The sequence below is a fragment of the Halichoerus grypus genome, chromosome 4, assembly GCF_964656455.1.
Source record: "Halichoerus grypus chromosome 4, mHalGry1.hap1.1, whole genome shotgun sequence".
In the NCBI taxonomy this organism is placed as follows: Eukaryota; Metazoa; Chordata; class Mammalia; order Carnivora; family Phocidae; genus Halichoerus; species Halichoerus grypus.
The window spans coordinates 12,848,447-12,867,192 of record NC_135715.1 but is presented as its reverse complement, the minus strand read 5'-3'; the positions used below and the strand labels follow the sequence as shown (position 1 = coordinate 12,867,192).

The window sequence follows — 18,746 nt, the reverse complement described above, 5'->3', positions numbered from 1 at the left end:
CGCATCCTCGCCAACATCTGTCGTTTCCTGACTTGTGAATTTTAGCCATTCTGACTGGGTGTGAGATGGATCTCATTGAGGTTTTGATTTGTATTTCCCTGATGCCAAGTGATGTGGAGCACTTTACAATGTGTCTGTTGGCCATTTGGATGTCTTGCAGAAATGTCTGTTCATGTCTTCTGCCCACTTCTTGATTGGATTATTTGTTCTTTGGCTATTGAGTTTGATAAGTTCTTTATAGATTTTGGATACGAGCCCTTTATCTGATATGTCATTTACAAATATCTTCTCCCATTCTGTTGGTTCTTTTGGTTTTGTTGACTGTTTCCTTTGCTGTGCAAAAGCTTTTTATCTTGGTGAAGTCCCAATAGTTCATTTTTGCCCTTGCTTCCCTTGCCTTTGGCGATGTTTCTAGGAAGAAGTTGCTGCGGCTGAGGTTGAAGAGGTTGCTGCCTGTGTTCTCAAGGATTTTGATGGACTCCTGTCTCACATTTAGGTCTTTCATCCATTTTGAGTCTATTTTTGTGTGTGGTGTAAGGAAATGGTCCAGTTTCATTCTTCTGCATGTGGCTGTCCAATTTTCCCAACACCATTTGTTGAAGAGACTGTCTTTTTTCCATTGGACATTCTTTCCTGCTTTGTCGAAGATGAGTTGACCATAGAGTTGAGGGTCCATTTCTGGGATCTATATTCTGTTCCATTGATCTGTGGTCTGTTTTTGTGCCGGTACCATACTGTCTTGATGATTACAGCTTTGTAATAGAGCTTGAAGTCCGGAATTGTGATGCCACCAGCTTTGCTTTTCTTTCTCAACATTCCTCTGGCTATTCGGGGTCCTTTCTGGTTCCATACAAATTTTAGGATTATTTGTTCCATTTCTTTGAAAAAAGTTGATGGTATTTTGATGGGGATTGCATTAAATGTGTAGATTGCTCTAGGTAGCATAGACATTTTCACAATATTTGTTCCTCCAATCCATGAGCATGGAACGTTTTTCCATTTCTTTGTGTCTTCCTTAATTTCTTTCATGAGTATTCCATAGTTTTCTGAGTAAAGATCCTTTGCCTCTTTGGTTAGATTTATTCCTAGGTATCTTATGGTTTTGGGTGCAATTGTAAATGGGATCAACTCTTTAATTTCTGTTTCTTCTGTCTTGTTGATGGTGTATAGGAATGCCACTGATTTCTGTGCATTGATTTTATGTCCTGCCACTTTACTGAATTCCTGTATGAGTTCTAGCAGTTTTGGGGTGGAGTCTTTTGGATTTTCCACATAAAGTATCATATCATCTGCAAAGAGTGAGAGTTTGACTTCTTTGCCAATTCGGATGCCTTTTATTTCTTTTTGTTGTCTGATTGTTGAGGCTAGGACTTCTAGTACTATGTTGAATAGCAGTGGTGATAGTGGACATCCCTGCCGTGTTCCTGAGCTTAGGGGGAAAGCTCTCAGTTTTTCCCCATTGAGAATGATATTTGCTGTGGGTTTTTCATAGATGGCTTTTATGATATTGAGGTATGTACCCTCTATCCCTATACTCTGAAGAGTTTTAATCAAGAAAGGATGCTGTATTTAGTCAAATGCTTTTTCTACATCTATTGAGAGGATCATATGGTTCTTGTTCTTTCTTTTATTAATGTAGTGTATAGCATTGATTGATCTTCGGATGTTGAACCAACCTTGCAACCCAGGAATAAATCCCGCTTGGTCGTGGTGAATAATCCTTTTAATTAATTAGTAGCTAATATTTTGGTGAGAATTTTTGCATCCATGTCCATCAGGGATAATGGTCTGTAATTCTCCTTTTTGATGGGGTCTTTGTCTGGTTTTGGGATCAAGGTAATGCTGGCCTCATAAAATGAGTTTGGAAGTTTTCCTTCCATTTCTATTTTTTGGAACAGTTTCAGAAGAATAAGTATTAATTCTTCTTTAAATGTTTGGTAGAATTTCTCTGGGAAGCCATCTGAGCCTGGGCTCTTGTTGGGAGATTTTTGATGAGTGCTTCAATTTCCTTGCTAGTTATGGGTCTGTTCAGGTTTTCTATTTCTTCCTGGTTCAGTTTTGGCAGTTTATACGTCTCTAGGAATGCATCCATTTCTTCCAGATTGTCTAATTTGTTGGCATATAGCTGCTCATCATATGTTCTTTAATTGTTTGTATTTCTTCAGTGTTGGCTGTGATCTCCTCTTTCATTCATGATTTTATTTATTTGGGTCTTTCTCTTTTCTTTTTGATAAGTCTGGCCAGGGGTTTATCAATCTTATTAATTCTTTCAAAGAACCAGCTCCTAGTTTTGTTGATCTGTTCTACTGTTCTTTTGGTTTCTATTTCATTGATTTCTGCTCTGATCTTTATTATTTCTCTTCTCCTTCTGGATTTAGGCTTTATTTGCTGTTCTTTCTCCATCTCCTTTAGGTGTAGGGTTAGGTTGTTTATTTGAGACCTTTCTTGTTTCTTGAGAAAGACTTGTATTGTTATATATTTCCCTCTTAGGACCACCCTTGTTGCATCCCAAAGATTTTAAACAGTTGTGTTTTCATTTTCATTTGTTTCTATGAATTTTTTAAGTTCTTCTTTAATTTCCTGATTTACCCCTTCATTCTTTAGTAGGATGCTCTTTAGCCTCCATGTATTTGAATTCTTTTCAACTTTCCTTTTGTGATTGAGTTTGAGTTTCAAAACACTGTGGTCCGAAAATATGCAGGGAATGATCCCAATCTTTTGGTACCGGTTGAGACCTGATTTGTGACACAGGATGTGATCTATTCTGGAGAATGTTCCATGTGCACTAGAGAAGAATGTGTATTCTGTTGCTTTGGGATGGAATGTTCTGAATATATCTGTGAAGTCCATCTGGACCAGTGTGTCATTTAAAGCCCTTATTTCCTTGTTGATCTTTTGCTTAGATGGTCTGTCCATTTCAGTGAGGGGGGTGTTAAAGTTCCCTACTATTATTGTATTATTGTCAATGTGTTTCTTTGATTTTGTTATTAATTGGCTGCTCCCATGTTAGGGGCATAAATATTTACAATTGTTAGATCTTCTTGTTGGATAGACCCTTTAAGTAGGATATAGTGTCCTTCCTCAGTTCTTATTACAGTCTTTGGTTTAAAATCTAATTTGTCTGATATGAGGATTGCCACCCCAGCTTTCTTTTGATGTCCATTAGCATGGTAAATGGTTTTCCACCCCCTCACTTTAAATCTGGAGGTGCCTTTGGGTCTAAAATGAGTCTCTTGCAGACAGCATATCGATGGGTCTTGCTTTTTTATCCAATCTGATATCCTGTGTCTTTTGATTGGGGCATTTAGCCCATTTACATTCAGGGTAACTATTGAAAGATATGAATTTAGTGCCATTGTATTGCCTGTAAGGTGACTGTTACTGTATATTGTCTGTGTTCCTTTCTGGTCTATGCTACTTTTGGGCTCTCTCTATGCTTAGAGAACCCCTTTCAATATTTCTTGTAGGGCTGGTTTGGTGATCACAATTTTTTTTAGTTTCCATTTGTCCTGGAAGCTTTTTATCTCTCCTTCTATTTTCAATGACAGCCTAGCTGGATAAACTATTCTTGGCTGCATATTTTTCTCATTTAGTACCCTGAATATATCACTCCAGTCCTTTCTGGCTGGCCAGGTCTCTGTGGATAGGTCTGCTGCCAATCTCATGTTTCTACCATTGTAGGTTACATATCTCTTCTCCCGAGGTGCTTTCAGGATTTTCTCTTTGTCTCTGAAACTTGTAAGTTTTACTATTAGATGTCGGGGTGTTGACCTATTTCTATTGATTTTGAGGGGGATTCTCTGTGCCTCTATTCTTTTCTTTTTAAAGATTTTATTCATTTATTTATTTATTTATATATGAGAGAGAACCAGCAGGGAGAGGGTCAGAGGGACAGGGAGAAGTAGACTCCCCACTGAGCAGAAAGCCTGACCCAACCTGGGGCTCGATCCCATGACCCATGAGATCATGACCTGAGCCAAAGTCAAGAGTTAGCTGGCCACTCAACCAACTGAGCCACCCAGGGGCCCCTAGTATTTTATTCTTTATAAGAGCTTTGTTGAGTTAAAATTCATATACCATACAATTTACCCATTTTTAAAAAAGATTTATTTATTTATTTTAGAAAGACATGGGGTGGGGCAGAGAGAGAGAGAGAGAATCTCAAGCAGATTCTAAGCAGAGCACAGAGCCCAACACAGGGTGAGATCTCATGACCTGAGATCATGACCCTGAGACCATGACCTAAGCCAAAAGCAAGAGTTAGATGCTTAACTGACTGAGCCACCCAGGCACCCCCAATTCACCCATTTACAGTGTACAATGCAATGGCTGTCAATATATTCACAGAGTTCCACAACCAACTTTAGAACATTTCGTCACCCCAAAAAGAAACCCCAGACCCTTTAACAGTCAGTTCCCATTTCCCTCCAATTCCTCTAGCCTGAGGCAACCTCTGACCTTCTTTTCTCCATAGATTTGCCTATTCTTGAGCTTTCCCATAAATGCATTCATATGGTCTGTGGTCTATTGTGACTGGCTTTTCACTGAAGCGTGTTTTCTAGGTTCATGGATGTTGTAGCATGTCAGTACTTCATTCCTTCTTATTGCCAAACACTATTCTGTTTATAGATAGGTCACATCTGGTTCATCTGTTCATCATCTAATGGACATTCAGGTTGTTACCATGTTTTGGCTATTATATAATAGCTCATATGAACACTCATGTAAGTTTTTATGTACATATGTTTTGGGGTGCCTGGGTGGCTCAGTCAGTTAAGCATCTGACTCTTGATCTCAGTGCAGGTCTTGATCTCCTTGATCTCAGGGTCTTGAGTTCAAGCCCCACATTGGACTCCACACTGGGCATGGGGCCTACTTAAAAAAAACAAACAAACATATGTCTTTTCATTTCTCTTGGGTATATACCTAGAAGTGGAATTCATCATTTTATGATACAAATTTCAAGCATACAAGATGAAAAATTTTTATAGTGAACATCTTTCTAGCCACCACCAACATTCTATAATTAACATTTTATTCTCTTTCCTTTATCACCTATCTATTTCTCTCTCGAACTAGTCATCCATCAGCTGACCTTCCTTTTAAATCTATTTCAAGGTAAATGGCATAAGTACTCTTCCTCCTCAATACTTCAGCATGAATAGCATTCGCCAGAATTCAATATTTGTTCTGTTTCATTTCTTTTGGGGTAATGTTTACATATGATGAAATGCACAGATCTCAAAGTCTATACTCACTAGGTTTAACCCAAACTTCTGGCAGGACAAATACATTATAATCACTCCAGAACATTTTCTCCCATGGTCCTCCCCAGTCGATCTCCATCCTCTGCCCTTCAAAGACAACTTCCATTCTGAGCTTTTCTCTATGGATTTGGTTTGCCTATCATAAAACATCATACAAATAGAAAAGTATAATATGTACTTTGTGTGTGTGTGTGAAGTTCCTTTCTCAGCAAAATGTTTTTGAGATTCATCCATGTTGTCAATAGTTTATTCCTTTTTGTTATTGAATTATGAATTTGTTGTATATGAATATACCATGGCCTACTTTTCCATTCTCCTTTGATGGCCATCTATTTGCCCCCTCCACCCCCAATTTTTTTTTTTTTTTTTTAGTTTTATGAATAAAGCTGTTGTGAACATTTTTGTGCAAGTCTTTTTGTGGACATATGTTCTTGTATTTCTTGGGCAAATACATAGGAGTGGAATTACTTGGTCTTACAGTGAGTGTATGTTTAAATTTATAAGGAACTGCCAGACTTTCCCAAAGTGGTTGTGCCATTTTACATTTTTATCAGCAATGTATGAGTTTTAGTTATTCTATCTCCTCATCAAATTTTGATGTTGGTAGTCTTTTTAATTTTAGCAGTTCTAGTGGATGAACAGTATGTCTCATTGTGGCATTAATTTGTGTTTCTCAGACTGATAAGAAGCTCTTTCATTGCTGGCTCTTCGTATGCCCCCTTTTGTTAAGTGTTCAAATCTTTTGCCAATTTGTTAAAGTTTTACTATCTTAAATTATAGAGCAGTCCTGAAGAACCACTGATGATATACAAATCTGCTCTATTTTAAAGCAATTCTAGGAAAGGAAAATTTTCTCTCTCTCCTTTTGCTTTTTTCTTTTTGTTTTCTTTTCTTTCTTTTTTTTTTTTGGTATGGCATCAATCCTAACTACAAGAACTTAATTGACTTCAGTTTACTGTCACTTAAGTCCATTTCTCTTGGTTACTCCTCATTCAGATTTAAAACAGAAATATTTAGAGATAATTTGTGATTAGGCATTGCATACTTATGTAGGTTATGCTTGAATGTGCAACGAGGATTTTAATTTGTTAAAGGATAGAAATTACTTCATAAATAATTCCTCCTTATTCCTCCTTTCCCCTAGTATTCTTAATCTGTATGAAAGGGTAGAGGAATAATTCAACCAAGTACTAGTTTATGGCTACATGTGTCTACCTTCAACTCCATTACTAATAAGCTGAAGAACAGGGCTTGTGCTGGGAAAAGCAATATCCCACTGCTTAGGAAAAAGGTGTGGTTGTATTTAGGATTTACTTTCTTTTCAAGGATTAAGAACTGTATTTAAGCAGCCCTGATCCCATGAGGGAGGATAAAGAAGATGCTAAAGCCCAATTAGTTGAAAAATTCCCCCCACAGAGCTGGTGGTAATTTTCAGGTTAAGAGGACCCATTACCATTACCTTTAATTGCAGGATTTTTTTTTCTATTTATAATAGTAATAATAGCCCAAATATATGGCTATTAATACTGTAGTGAATGTTAATTCATTTAATTGACACATCAACCTTATAAAGTAGGAACTGTGTTATGCCCATTTTACAAATGAGTTACCAGAAGCACAGAGAGGCTAAGTAACTTACCCAAGCTCACACAGCTCACACAGGCAGAGAAGGGAATTCAAACTCAAATTGCCAGCTTCAGAGACTAGGCTCTGCACCATTATGCTGCCTTATGCCTTTATATTCATAAATCTAGGACAGCTGGTGAAAAGTATTAAAAACATACTTCTTTTAGAACAGAAAATAGAATAGGATAAAAAGTAAGGACTTTTTCTCATATTTTTTTCCACTTCACTTTCAAAAGGAAAAATTTAGGAGAAAACCATAGGAAGGTCAAGAGTGCAATGATTTTGAATCTGGCATGTAATCTTGCCTTTTGATTCTCAAAAAAATGAAATGATACAGGGACTCCTGGGTGGCTCAGTCAGTTAAGCGTCTGCTGTCGGCTCAGGTCATGATTCCAGGGTCTTGGGATTGTCCCCCAGTCTGGCTCTCTGCTCAGTGGGGAGCCTGCTTCTCCTTCACCTCCCCACTTGTGCGCTCTCTCCCTCTCTCTCTCTCTCTCTCTCTCGCTATCTCTGTCTCTCTCTCTCTCAAATAAATAAATAAAATCTTTTAAAAAAAATGAAATGATACATAAGGGGAAAGTATACCATTGTTGATGTTACTTGAAGCATTTTCACTGTTCAAAATGCATTGAAAACCGAAGTAGGAATGGGGTTGGGGAGGGTATCTCTATCTATCTCTATCTATCCCTACCTATCTACCTGTCTGCACATACACGTGTATACCCATAATCAAGATGGCAATTCTCTTTGTCTTATTGATCTCATGTATGAAGGCCCATGCAAAATAACTCTGATGCTTAGTAATCTGTGGTAGGAGTTCTATATGTATTGCATAATTATCCCCTTCTTGAAATTGGATCTTCACACATTTTAAGGCAAAAATAAAGAAAAATGTTCATCCCCCCCGCCCCCCAACAATTGCTGCTGAAGATCCATACACCTAATGCATGCTGAAGGATCATCAAAGCATAAGTCAAAGAGGGGCACCTGGGTGGCTCTTGAGTTTGGTGCAGGTCATGGTCTCTGGGTCACACAACATCACCTCCACTCTATTGACTTAAGTCACAAGCTTGTCCAGATTTAAAGGGAGCAGATATAGACCCCCACTTCTCCATGACAGGAGTATCAAAGAATTTGTGGCCATGTTTTAAAACCACCACAGTGGAAGAATGATTTATGGCAGCATCTTTGGAGGGTAATTTTGCAGTATCTACCAAGATGGGTAGCAACTACCTTTTAAGCCAGAAGTGTCCTACATGGACAGTCCCTTGGTTCCTATTCTCTACCTTCTGCCCCCCCACCCCCATCTCTCCTTAATCTTTTCTTTACCTGGTCTCTGCCATCACCATTGCTATCCCTTCAAAGCCCTCCTAGATCTAGAAACTTCTCTGCAAAATAATTAGGTCCTCATCTCTAGAATCCTTCTTGGATTCTATAAATTTTATAATCTCATGGGTCCACTTCCTGTCAATTGCTTTGTCTGCCAGTCAGTATCTGCTGGTTCCATTAAAGGGGAACGGCTGTGAGTGCTGGCCCTATGGTGGCTGGGCTCCAGAAGGAGTGGGGATCCATTCTGCTGAAATGAAACACAGCTCGAAACCCCAAGATTTTATTTCCTACTTACTCTAAGGGAGATTCATATTCTTCCTATTGACTTAACTTTGGATGTGTGTCTTCTAATTCTATTACTCCTACTATATTATGCTATGTTTGTTAGTTACCCATTGCTGCATAACGAATTACTCCAAAACTTAGTGGCTTAGAACAATGCCATTTATCATCTCATACTTTCTGTGGGTCAAGGATCTACGCAAGGCTTAGCTGGGTCCTCTGGCTCTGGATTTCTCACAATGCTGCGGTCATTGCAAGGGTCCACTGGGAAGGATCCCCCCTTCCGAGATCCCTCCTGTGATTGTCATGGGATTCAGTGCCTCAAGGGCTCTTAACTAAGGCCTCATTTCCTTACCAGCTCCCTTTGTTCCTTGCCGCAGGGGTCCTTCATAGAGCACCTCCCAATATGGCGCTGGCTTCATCTAAGGCAGGCAAGAGAGAGGGCCAGCAAGATGGAATTCAGTCTTTTGTAAGCTAATTATGGAAGTGACATCACGTCATGCTTCCATATTCTCTACCTTAGCAGGGAGGCCCTCACTAGGCCCAGCCCTCAGTCAGGGCGAGGGGATGACACAGAATATGAGTATTAGGAGTTACTGCTGGAGCTGCCGACAAGAGCTATGTGCAAATCCCCTCTTCCCTGACTTGGGTTTTAGTGTAGGTTCTCATGTTACTGACAGCGCATATGCAGATCCAGAGATTTGCAATGTCCTGACCCAGAAAGGTCGGGTCTCGGTGGTGTGGTGATATGTTTCCCAGGGAGGGGATGGTGATTATGAAATAAGAAGTTTCTTTTCACTGTGACACGTGATCGCTTTAGCATAAGAGATTTACACACACTTTTGTATAAGCTTAGAACATTTTTAAAAAAGATTTTATTTATTTATTTGAGAGAGAGAGAGAGAGAGAGAGCTCGCGTGAGCAGGGGGAGAGGCAGAGAGAGAAAGAAACAGACTTCCCACTGAGCACAGAGCCCGATGAGGGGCTCAGTCCCAGAGATCATGACCTGAGCCAAAGTCAGACGCTTAACCGACTGAGCCACCCAAGGCGCCCCTAAGCTTAGAACATTTCTGGGGACTGTGAACCCCTGGGAAACTGATCTCTGAGAAATGGGACCAGGAATGCAGGGAAGGGTCCCTTATATGCTTTACTTAATACCTTTCTGTACTGCTTATTTAATTCTCCATGTGCATACATTTACTGTAATAAAAAAACAGTTAAAGTTAACAAAGGGAAAAGTTAAGAACAGGGTAACCACTTAATTCAGAACGATTTCTAAATAACCCCATGTGGTGGGATAAAAAGGGGATCTAATTAATTACACATTTTTATAGTCTGAAAGTAAGGCACAAAGGAAAAATGACAAGGGAACACGTCAAGTTTTCAGCGGTTGATTGTCCAGGCCGCAGATTTTGCAGACCAGGTATCGCTGGCTTTTCAGGCAGAGGAATTTAAAAAGTGCTTTCAGTCAGATGAAGTACAAAGCACAGAATGTTCTGGAGAGCTGGAAGCTGGGGGGGTGGGTTCTCTAGCCTCTCCCAGCTGGAGCCCCCAGCCTGCCCTCTTCTCTCTGCTGTATTAACTCTCTCCCCAGGCCTGCAGACCCTCTCAGATTGCCTCCCTGAAAAGTCACCTTGCCTCAAATACGCTGGTAATGTTAAGATAATAAAACAGCATCAGATGTATGATGATCGTACCTGTGCTGAGAGCTAAACACAAACCTTAATTCCAGATGAAAGAAACAGTAGAGCAACATGAAAATGTGTGTCTTCCAAAGAGAATGACCGGGTAAATGTCACTTTTCTAATTTTCAGATTTCTACTGTTTTTTTATCTTTAGTTGTGAAGTACGGCAGAGCACCACGCTTGCCACTCAGTGCAGAACTTGGCCTAGCAAAAAACACAGCACAGGAGGGCTTGTTAGAAATAGCGTCCCAAACTTGGGTGCCTGGCTGGCTTAGTCGGTTAAGAGTCTGCCTTGGGCTCAGGTCATGATTCTGGAGTCCCGCCTTGCGCTCCCTGGTCAGCTGGTAATTTGCTTCCCTACCCCCCCCCCCCCAACCCCTGCCCGCTTTCTCTCGAATGAATGAATAAAATCTTAAAAAAAAAAAAAGGAAATAGTGTTCCACCCTTACTAAACTAGAATCTGCATCTTAACAAAATCCCCAGGTGATTCATGTATACTTTAAAGTTTAAAAAAACAATTGTTCTCAAACTTGGCTTCACATTGGAATCACCCACAGAACTTTAATAAAAGTACTGAGGCCTGGGTCCCAACCCCATAAATCCTGATGTACTTGGCTGAGGTGAAGTCTGGCCAATGAGTTTTTTTTTTTTAATCTTAGGTGATTCTAGGACTCTGAACCATTATGCTAATATAGTGGTTCTCCGAATGTGGGCTCAGCATACCTGCTGAAGGAGCGCAAATTCTCAAGCCCTACCCCAGACCTACAGAACCTGAAACCCTGGGGATGGGGCCTGACAATCTATTTGAGCAAGCCCTGCAGGCCATTCTGACGTGGGCTGACCTTGGGGAACCTGATAAGGTAGGTGTGGGGTGACACTCCAAAATGTCCATTTCTTAGTTTCCATGTGTTCCAGGTGTGAGAGCCAACACTTAGAGAAGCACTAGCCTAAACCCTCTGATCTATGGCTTGTCCAGAGCCACTCAGAGGGTCAGAACCTACTGTTTCTTTTCTTTGGCCACAAACTGCCCAACTGCTGTTTCTTCTTAGGTCTGAGGCCTACATGGCCCTTTTTACTCCCACTTTGATCAAATATGCAAGCGTTAAAAAAAAAAAATTCCGGTCAGTACCTCATACTAAAAATTTGTCTCTTTGCTCCTTTCTAGAAACTACTCACACCTGCTGCCCGCAGGTAGCCCTGTACTTCTAATGAGCCCTGTTGTGCCCACCCACACCGCCACAAGGGGCCCCTGCTCTGCTTCTCTCCGAGTTCAGTTGTAGCCTCTCCCTTGAAACCTATCCACCTGGTTCGAGGCCTGTGAACCCCTCTAAGGCGCAAAATGCCCAGGGTTCCGGAGCCAGCGGCCTTCAGAGGCGGGAAGCTCATGGCCTCGGCATCTAGCAGAGGGTTCCTTGGGGTTCTAACCTGCTGCTGCCCGCCCTTTCTCCCCCACGAGTGGGAAGTCTACAGCGAGGACTGGAAAAGGGGACACCGGGGGCTCAGGAAGGGGGGATAGAGACGGTAAAGCAGGAGCTCCCAGCTGGAGGGTGGGGACAGTGACTGTGTGTCGTCCCCGTCCCCCGCCCGTCCCAGCCGCCTCGGTCCTGAATCTCGCCCCCTCCCCCATTAAATTCCGCAAACCAGCTCCCAACCTTTTCCCTTCCCCGCCGGGGCTTTGCTCCTGTTCCTGGAGGTGGGGCACGTAGGGGTGGGGACTGTCCTGGGAATCGCCAGGTTGGAGGACACGGGGCCGCGGCGCGGGGAGGTGGCAACCGCCCCTTCGGGATTAAGTCTCTCGCAGCCCAGGGTGGTGCCGGAAGCCCGTTCTTGCGGCCTGGGAGGGGAGGGCGCTCGTGGTTCCTTGCAAAACGCCGCTTCCCGCGCGACCACGTGAAGTCCTAGGTGGACACACAGGCACCCCCTTGCATGACCTCAACCAGCGAGTTGCGGAGTCCGCGCCACCGACCGCCTTCCAGCTGCTGCTGGTTTTAGCCGGCGCGCTCCGTCTCGCGCTCTCCCGGTACCGCTTTCCCCCACCGCACAGCGGGACTGGCGTGTCCCTGGTGGCGCAGCGCACTCCCCAGCGCTTCCTGAGCTCCGTTCCGTGCCGCCGCGCGGAGACACGGGTTCTGGCTTTAGGACCAAGTAAGGCACAGATCCGAGGTGGGCTCGCGGGGTTGGGGAGGGGCGTTCCGGGCTGGAGGCCCCCCATCCCCCGGCGCACCTGCCCCCAGGGCGGAGCGGGGCGGGGCGCGCTGGCGCGCAGGTTGCCGGCCCGGACGCTGGAGGGGGCTGTGGCTCTCTCGCTGTCCCCGCGGCTCGGGCGGCGCGGCGCCCCAGCTACCCCCGCCCCCCCTCCGCCGAGGGGCCGGCCCAGGCCCGGGGAGGGGCGCGATCGCCTTCACTTCCCGCTCGCCGGCCTCGGAGGCGGCGGGTCCGGCGCGGGCGCAGGGCTGCGGGCGCTCGGCTGGGGCGCGGGGCGGGGACGCGGCCGCCGCCCGCTTTGCGCCGCTCCTCCCCGCGCGAGCGGCTCTCGGCCCGGCGTCGAGGCGGCCATGGCGACCCTGAGCCCGTTCCCCACCCACCCCGCCTGCTCCGCCCTCCCCTCCGCCCCGCGCCACCTTTGATGGCTCGGACCTCGGCCGGCCACCCCCAGCCCCGCTTGCGCTCCCGCGCCGCCGCAGCCCGCGGGTATTAATAGCCGAGCGCCGCCGCTGCACGCGCAGCCCGGAGCCGCCGCGCCCTCGGCAGCCGGGGGTTCGGAGCTGCTGAGCCGGGAGGCCCGGAGTGGGAGCCGGAGCCGCCGGCGCCGTGGAGGTAGGAGGCGCGGGGCGAACAATGACTGCGGCGGGGCGGGCGGGCGGGCTGGCGGCAACTTGTGCGAGTCGGGGCGCCCGGAGCCGACCCGCCGGCGGGGGGCGCGGGTGGAGGTGGGTGCGTGCCCTCGGGGTCCTGCCCGGAGGAGGCGGGCGGCGGGTGGGATCGGGCTCCCGCCCGCCCGGCCCGGGGCAGCCCCGGCAACAATAGCAGGAGCTCGGGGGCCTCCGGGCTCCGGGCCCCCGTTTGCACTCTTCTCACCTCCGCGGACCCGGGCAGCGGGGCTCCGCGCGCGGCCCCCCCCCCCGTCGCCTCCCCCACCCCGCGGCGCCCTTCCCCCCGCTTTCCTCCCATCCCACCCGGCACGGTGACAGCGCCGGACGCCGCTTCCGGACCTCCGGCCGTAATCTTGGCCCCAGAGGCGGATCGCGGGGCCGGGGGGTGGCCACTGGCTTGGGTGCCACGGCGCCGCCGGGTGCCAGCCGCTCGCCCACGCGCGGCGCGAGCACCCCGGTAGGTGACAAAGAGGAACACACCCTCCGCCTAAGTTAGATTTTTGTCTCTCTTTACCGCCTGCCTTTATGGAGAGCAAAGTTTTTTTTTTCTTTCTTTCAAGCAAAGGACACAGATTTTTGTGGTGAGCATTTCAAAACAACAACTTCTGATTGTGGTTTTTTACGATTTAAGTTCCGGAAACTTTAGCTGTGTGATCCGGCCAGACCCTTGAGTGAGTGTGTGTGCGTGTGTATGTTATATTTGGGGGGGGGTGAGTTCCCCGTCATCATTCTGGATTTGGTTTGTCGTTGTCGTTGGGGCCTGGCCGCTGCTGGGATGGTTGCAGGACCCCAGAAAGGAGAGAGGTGGGGCTCACAAAGGAACCAGGACCCTGCTATCGGATCAGCTTCTTGAGAGGTGGGGAGCTTGCCTCTCATCTGGAGCAGTTTAGGGGTCTGAGCCTGTCTGTGGGCCTTCTGGAGTACCATGGTGGCCTCTGGCTGTTTCATTTTATTATTGTTGTTAGTGCCTTTCCTGTTAGCTTCCCAGGTTCACTTGCTCCGCCAGCCCTCCCCAGTTTCCCGCTTTCCCCGTGCCTTGACTTCGGTGGACCCCTGTCTTCCCACCCAGCAGGCAGTCTTCGGAGAGCCAGACCCCTTAATGTGTTTTGCACGTGGTGACTTGCCAAGCCCATTTCGGAACGGCCTTCAGCATTGTCTTGATTTTCTTATTCAGTCTAAACGGGAGAGGAGGGAGACGGGCCTTTTTGGTGCTGAGAGCTTTGAGGGAGTTGCCTTAAAATTTGCCCTCATTGTTCCGATGGGGCGGGCCCTTCTGATATCTCCTGTCTTTGGCTTTCTTCCCTCATTGCACAGCTTGTCGGCTGGGGGTTTACCCTCAGCCTTTCCAAAGGGTTGGTCTTCTGGTGTGTCCGTTTCTGACGATGCACTTCCTATGTGGGTTCAGCATCCACATGGCTCTTTATATTCCTGCAGCATCGTTCTGCAGCAAGGCACCAATATTTGAGTTACTTCAAGCACAACAAAACGTTTGTGTTTTTAGAATGTCTGGCTAATAGATCTGCCTCTGGGTAAAATAAATAGACATTATTGGCCAGTGGCTGGCTCACTGGGCGAAGTGTTCAGTGGAGATACTGAGTTGCTGCCTCCCTAGCCCAGGCCTTCCCAGAATCTCTCGTTTCTTCTTTGTGGGCAGGAAACTTGAAATAGTTGAAGATGATGTAGTTGTGCCCCATAGGGTCACGGATTCTGTAGCGTGCGCCCTGTGAGTTGGTGTGTGGTTGTTCATTTAGGGAGTCTGTCCCTAGGGAAATCCTGGAGTTAGGTTTATAATGCCCCTTTTCACATTGATGGTCTCTTCCTGGAATTTGTATGGTGATTGAATCCCTTGGGTCATAATAGAACACTAATGCTACTCTGTAGCCAAATTTACCAAAAGGAGATTAAAAAAAAAAAAAAAAACCTATCCTAGACAATTTTCTTCTGGCATATTGCATTTATAATTATTTTGTGTCTGAAAGGCACCTGGGTGGATGTTTGTGTTTCGTATTTCATTAAGGAAACTGTCCAAGGGAAGTTAAGAATTAAATACAGTATCGAAAGGGTTAGTTTTTTAAAAAGTGGAATTCATCCTCTCCACCTCAGGGAGCACAGCAGAGTTTAATTCATTTGGAAAATGATACAAATTTTTAAGGAGGGTGCCTGCGATAACCATCATAAGAGAAAAGCTTTTTCCACCCTAGAAGAGGTTAGAGACCACTGGAGAAAGGGCAAGTGCCCAGTCTTTGTGTGCGGAACGCTCTATAGGAAAGGTGACATTGTGGTTTTCCCAGAGGATGGGGCAAGTTTGGTGGATGTGTAGGTCCTGGGCCAGTGATTTGGTGGCACTGAGAACCAGGCATTTGAAACCAGCCCTTTTGTAACTGGCCTGGCTTATCACAGAGAACTGCCTCGTGTTTCTGAGAGTAAGGAAAGATGCTCCAGAAAGGAGAGAGGCCCCTATAATCTCCGAATATAGTGGCTGGCTCGTCATTGCCACTTTGGGAGCACAGGTGTTTCAGGTGCTGGGTGCCATTGCGTGGGAGGGGAAGGGCCAGGCTTTTGGGTTCCCGTGGCTGCCCCTCTCCTGTTGTGGGGTGCTTTCAATTGAAAGGCAGGGCTCTCCGAGCCTGGCTATTGAGTGAGAAGCGAGCGGTAGGTCAACTTCTCTTTCTGGCTTTTTAATGGGTAGGGTTTCTGCTGCGGCCTGCGTTTCTGCCAGGTTACCCCGTTAACCACTTCCACATGTCCTGAAAGATCAGAGCCCGACGGTTTCCCTTCAGATCACTCGAGATACTGATTTCACCAGCCTTTTCATGCCAAATGCTGCCTGTGTTTTTACAAGAAGCCCCCGGAAGATGTTTATTTTTAAGTGGAGAAACTGGCTTTTTTAGGCTGCCCTTGTTCTAGTTTCAGGCAGTTAAAATGTGTTGCCAAGTGGATACTCTAAGCAAAAGTGGGCACTTGATCGATATGAAATATGGTGCTCTCGGCTTTTGATATTTGTGAAATAAGCCAGGGAGCATCAAGTACAACGTGACTGAAACTGAGTGCACGCACAGCGCTGGCTGTGAACCCAGCTCCGGATGACAGTTTTCTTATTTTAACGGGGGATGGAAATATTAGACAAAGTAAGATTGGCAAATAAAGGAGGTGGGAATTCATCATTTGCACTGAATTAATTTCATGTGTAAAATTGTCATATTTGTGCATACATTTTCAAACAAAGGAGCCACGGGCCAAACTAGATTGCTTTCAACTCTATTACGACAGTATTTCTTACCACGAGAGTAACGTTGTGCTGCACACAGACTTTGGCTTCCCGACAAGGTATCTGGTAAAAGAAGACTTATAAATCCAGTATTACGGTGAGTTTCATTTTTTGTTCTCATCCTGTTAACTCAGGATCTAGTATACGCCTGGCACAAAGCACTCCCTTGGGAAATACTTGCAGTGAATAAGTAAACCTCGTTTTTGATGTCCTTTCCAGTTAATGTTTAAAGTTTTTTAAGGTCGCTGTTCTGGGAATTTGAAATTTGATATTTGATTTTGTTTCCGTTTCGTTCTAATTTAACAATTTAAATTAACCTTTAGGGGCGCCTGGGTGGCTCGGTTGGTTAAGTGTCTGCCTTGAACTCCACGTTGGGCTCCATGTTCAGTGGGGAGTCTGCTTCTCCCTCTCTCTCTGCCCCTTCCCTGTGCTCGTGCTCTCTCGCTCTCTCTCAAATAAATAAAACCTTTAAAAAAAATTAACCTTTAATGCTGGGTAATACTGTAAAAAGATACAGCCTCATTAAAAAGCAAAACTTAGACCGAAAAGCATGAAGAAGAAAGCAGAACTTCTCTAAGAAGCTAGCTTCTGGGAAAATTTTCCTTCTTCCTGGCATCTATTTTCTAGAAGTTTTATTGGTGAGCATCCGTTGGTGGTAACCTCTGTGTTTGTATGCCTTTAAATATCTTTGCTCTGGAACAATAAATGCCCTGGGTGTGCAATTCTGGATTGCTGTTGTATTAATCAGCTGTCTTCTGGTTCCATTGTTGTTGCTGCAATATCAGCTGTCAGGCTGATTGTTTTTTGTGAGTAGTCTGTCTTTTCTCTCTGGCTCCCCTTTTTATTATTTTTTTTAAGTAAGCTCCACACTTGGCGTGGAGCCCAGTGGTGGGGCTTGAACTCAGGACCCTGAGATCAAGACCTGAGCTGAGATCAAGAGTCAGATGCTTAACCGACTGAGCCACCCAGACGCCCCTCTCTCTGGCTGCTTTTAAGGTTCTTTGGAGTTCTGTAGTTTTACTATGTCGAGGTACAATTTCTTTTCTCCTTGACTTTGATTCTCCCATCCTCTCCTCCTCTTGCTCTTCCCTCCTCCTCCCTACTCTCTCCTCTCTACTTGTCCCTCCCATCCTCTTTCTTTTGCCCAGTAGCATTTCAGGGTCTGGGCATGCCACCATGTGTCTACTCCTTCACCTTTGGCCACTCTGGTCCTTTGGTTTGGGCTCTCACGCATGAAACTGTATGAACAGTTGTGAACAAGTCTTCATGTGGAGATCTGTTTTGAATTTTGTCACTGGGTCCTATAATAAGTACATGCTTAACTTTGTAAGAAGCTACAGTCCCAAGTGTTTGTACCATTTTACATTCCCCAGTGACATCTGAGCATTCCAGTTACTGTAATCCCCAGTAACACTGGAAATTGTCAGTCTTTGTCATTTTAGCCATTCTGGTGGATGTGTCCTGGTGACTCATTGGGGTTTAATTGTATATTTCCCTGATGGCTAATGATCGCTTTTCATGTGCTTATTGGCCATTTGTGTATCTTCTTTTGTCTATTAAATCTTTTGTCTTTTCAGTTGTTTTTTTGTGTGATCATTTTACATAGCTTTTGAGTATAAACTGCACATCCTTAATGTCATCTTATTTTATAGTTGTGGAGATTCTTTATATATCCTGGATACAAGTTCTTTGTTAGATCTGTGTATTGTGAATATTTTCATCAGTCTCCTTTTTATTTTTTGATGGTATCTTTTGAAAAAGGAAAAGTTATTAGGAAAACATTGTACATGATCTAATTATTGAACTTATTAAAGGTCAGGGAATCTATTCAACTTTGGAAAAATAACACGTTTTTATGTGTAAGGCTTAGGCTAGTATTCCTCTTTTCAAGAGGTTGGCCTCCATTTACTTTGAGGGTGATGGAGCAGTTTTTTTCTTACTTAACTAAAACTGAGTTGAAGAGACTTAAACGTGAAAGAGAAAATACTGGCTTATTTTGAAAATCTGAGGAAACAAGTGTTTAAGATTATGATCAAATAAATAGGTTTCTTTTTTTTTTTTAAAGGTTTTATTTATTTGACAGAGAGAAAGACAGCCAGAGAGGGAACACAAGCAGGGGGAGTGGGAGAGGGAGAAGCAGGCTTCCTGCGGAGCAGGGAGCCCGATGTGGGGCTCGATCCCAGGACTCTGGGATCATGACCTGAGCCGAAGGCAGACGCTTAACGACTGAGCCACCCAGGCGCCCCAATAAATAGGTTTCTAAAATTCAGAGTTGAGTTGTATTTGTAATTCAGCACACAGAAGGATTACAGGAAAGAAATATTTTTGAAATCAATACAAAAATGGAGCCTTGGGTAAAAGCAAGATGTAACATTTTACATTTTTTTAAATTTTTATTTCTTTCTTAATATTTATT

General features: G+C 44.9%; 1 protein-coding gene across 5 annotated transcripts in view; it reads left to right on the top strand.

Moving 5' to 3' along the window:
• The first annotated feature begins 12,095 nt into the window (after positions 1-12,095).
• Positions 12,096-18,746, top strand: part of FARP1 (FERM, ARH/RhoGEF and pleckstrin domain protein 1) — a 271,781-nt gene continuing 265,130 nt past the window's right edge. For 2 of the 5 annotated variants that reach the window (XM_036119415.2, XM_036119213.2), the window contains exon 1: positions 12,590-13,006. The gene's annotated coding sequence lies outside the window, so the exon portion shown is untranslated. Of the gene's footprint in view, positions 12,335-12,588; positions 13,007-13,619; positions 13,644-18,746 lie in introns of those variants that run through there. The other 3 variants (XM_036119342.2, XM_036119493.2, XM_036119295.2) reach the window with 3 other exon arrangements.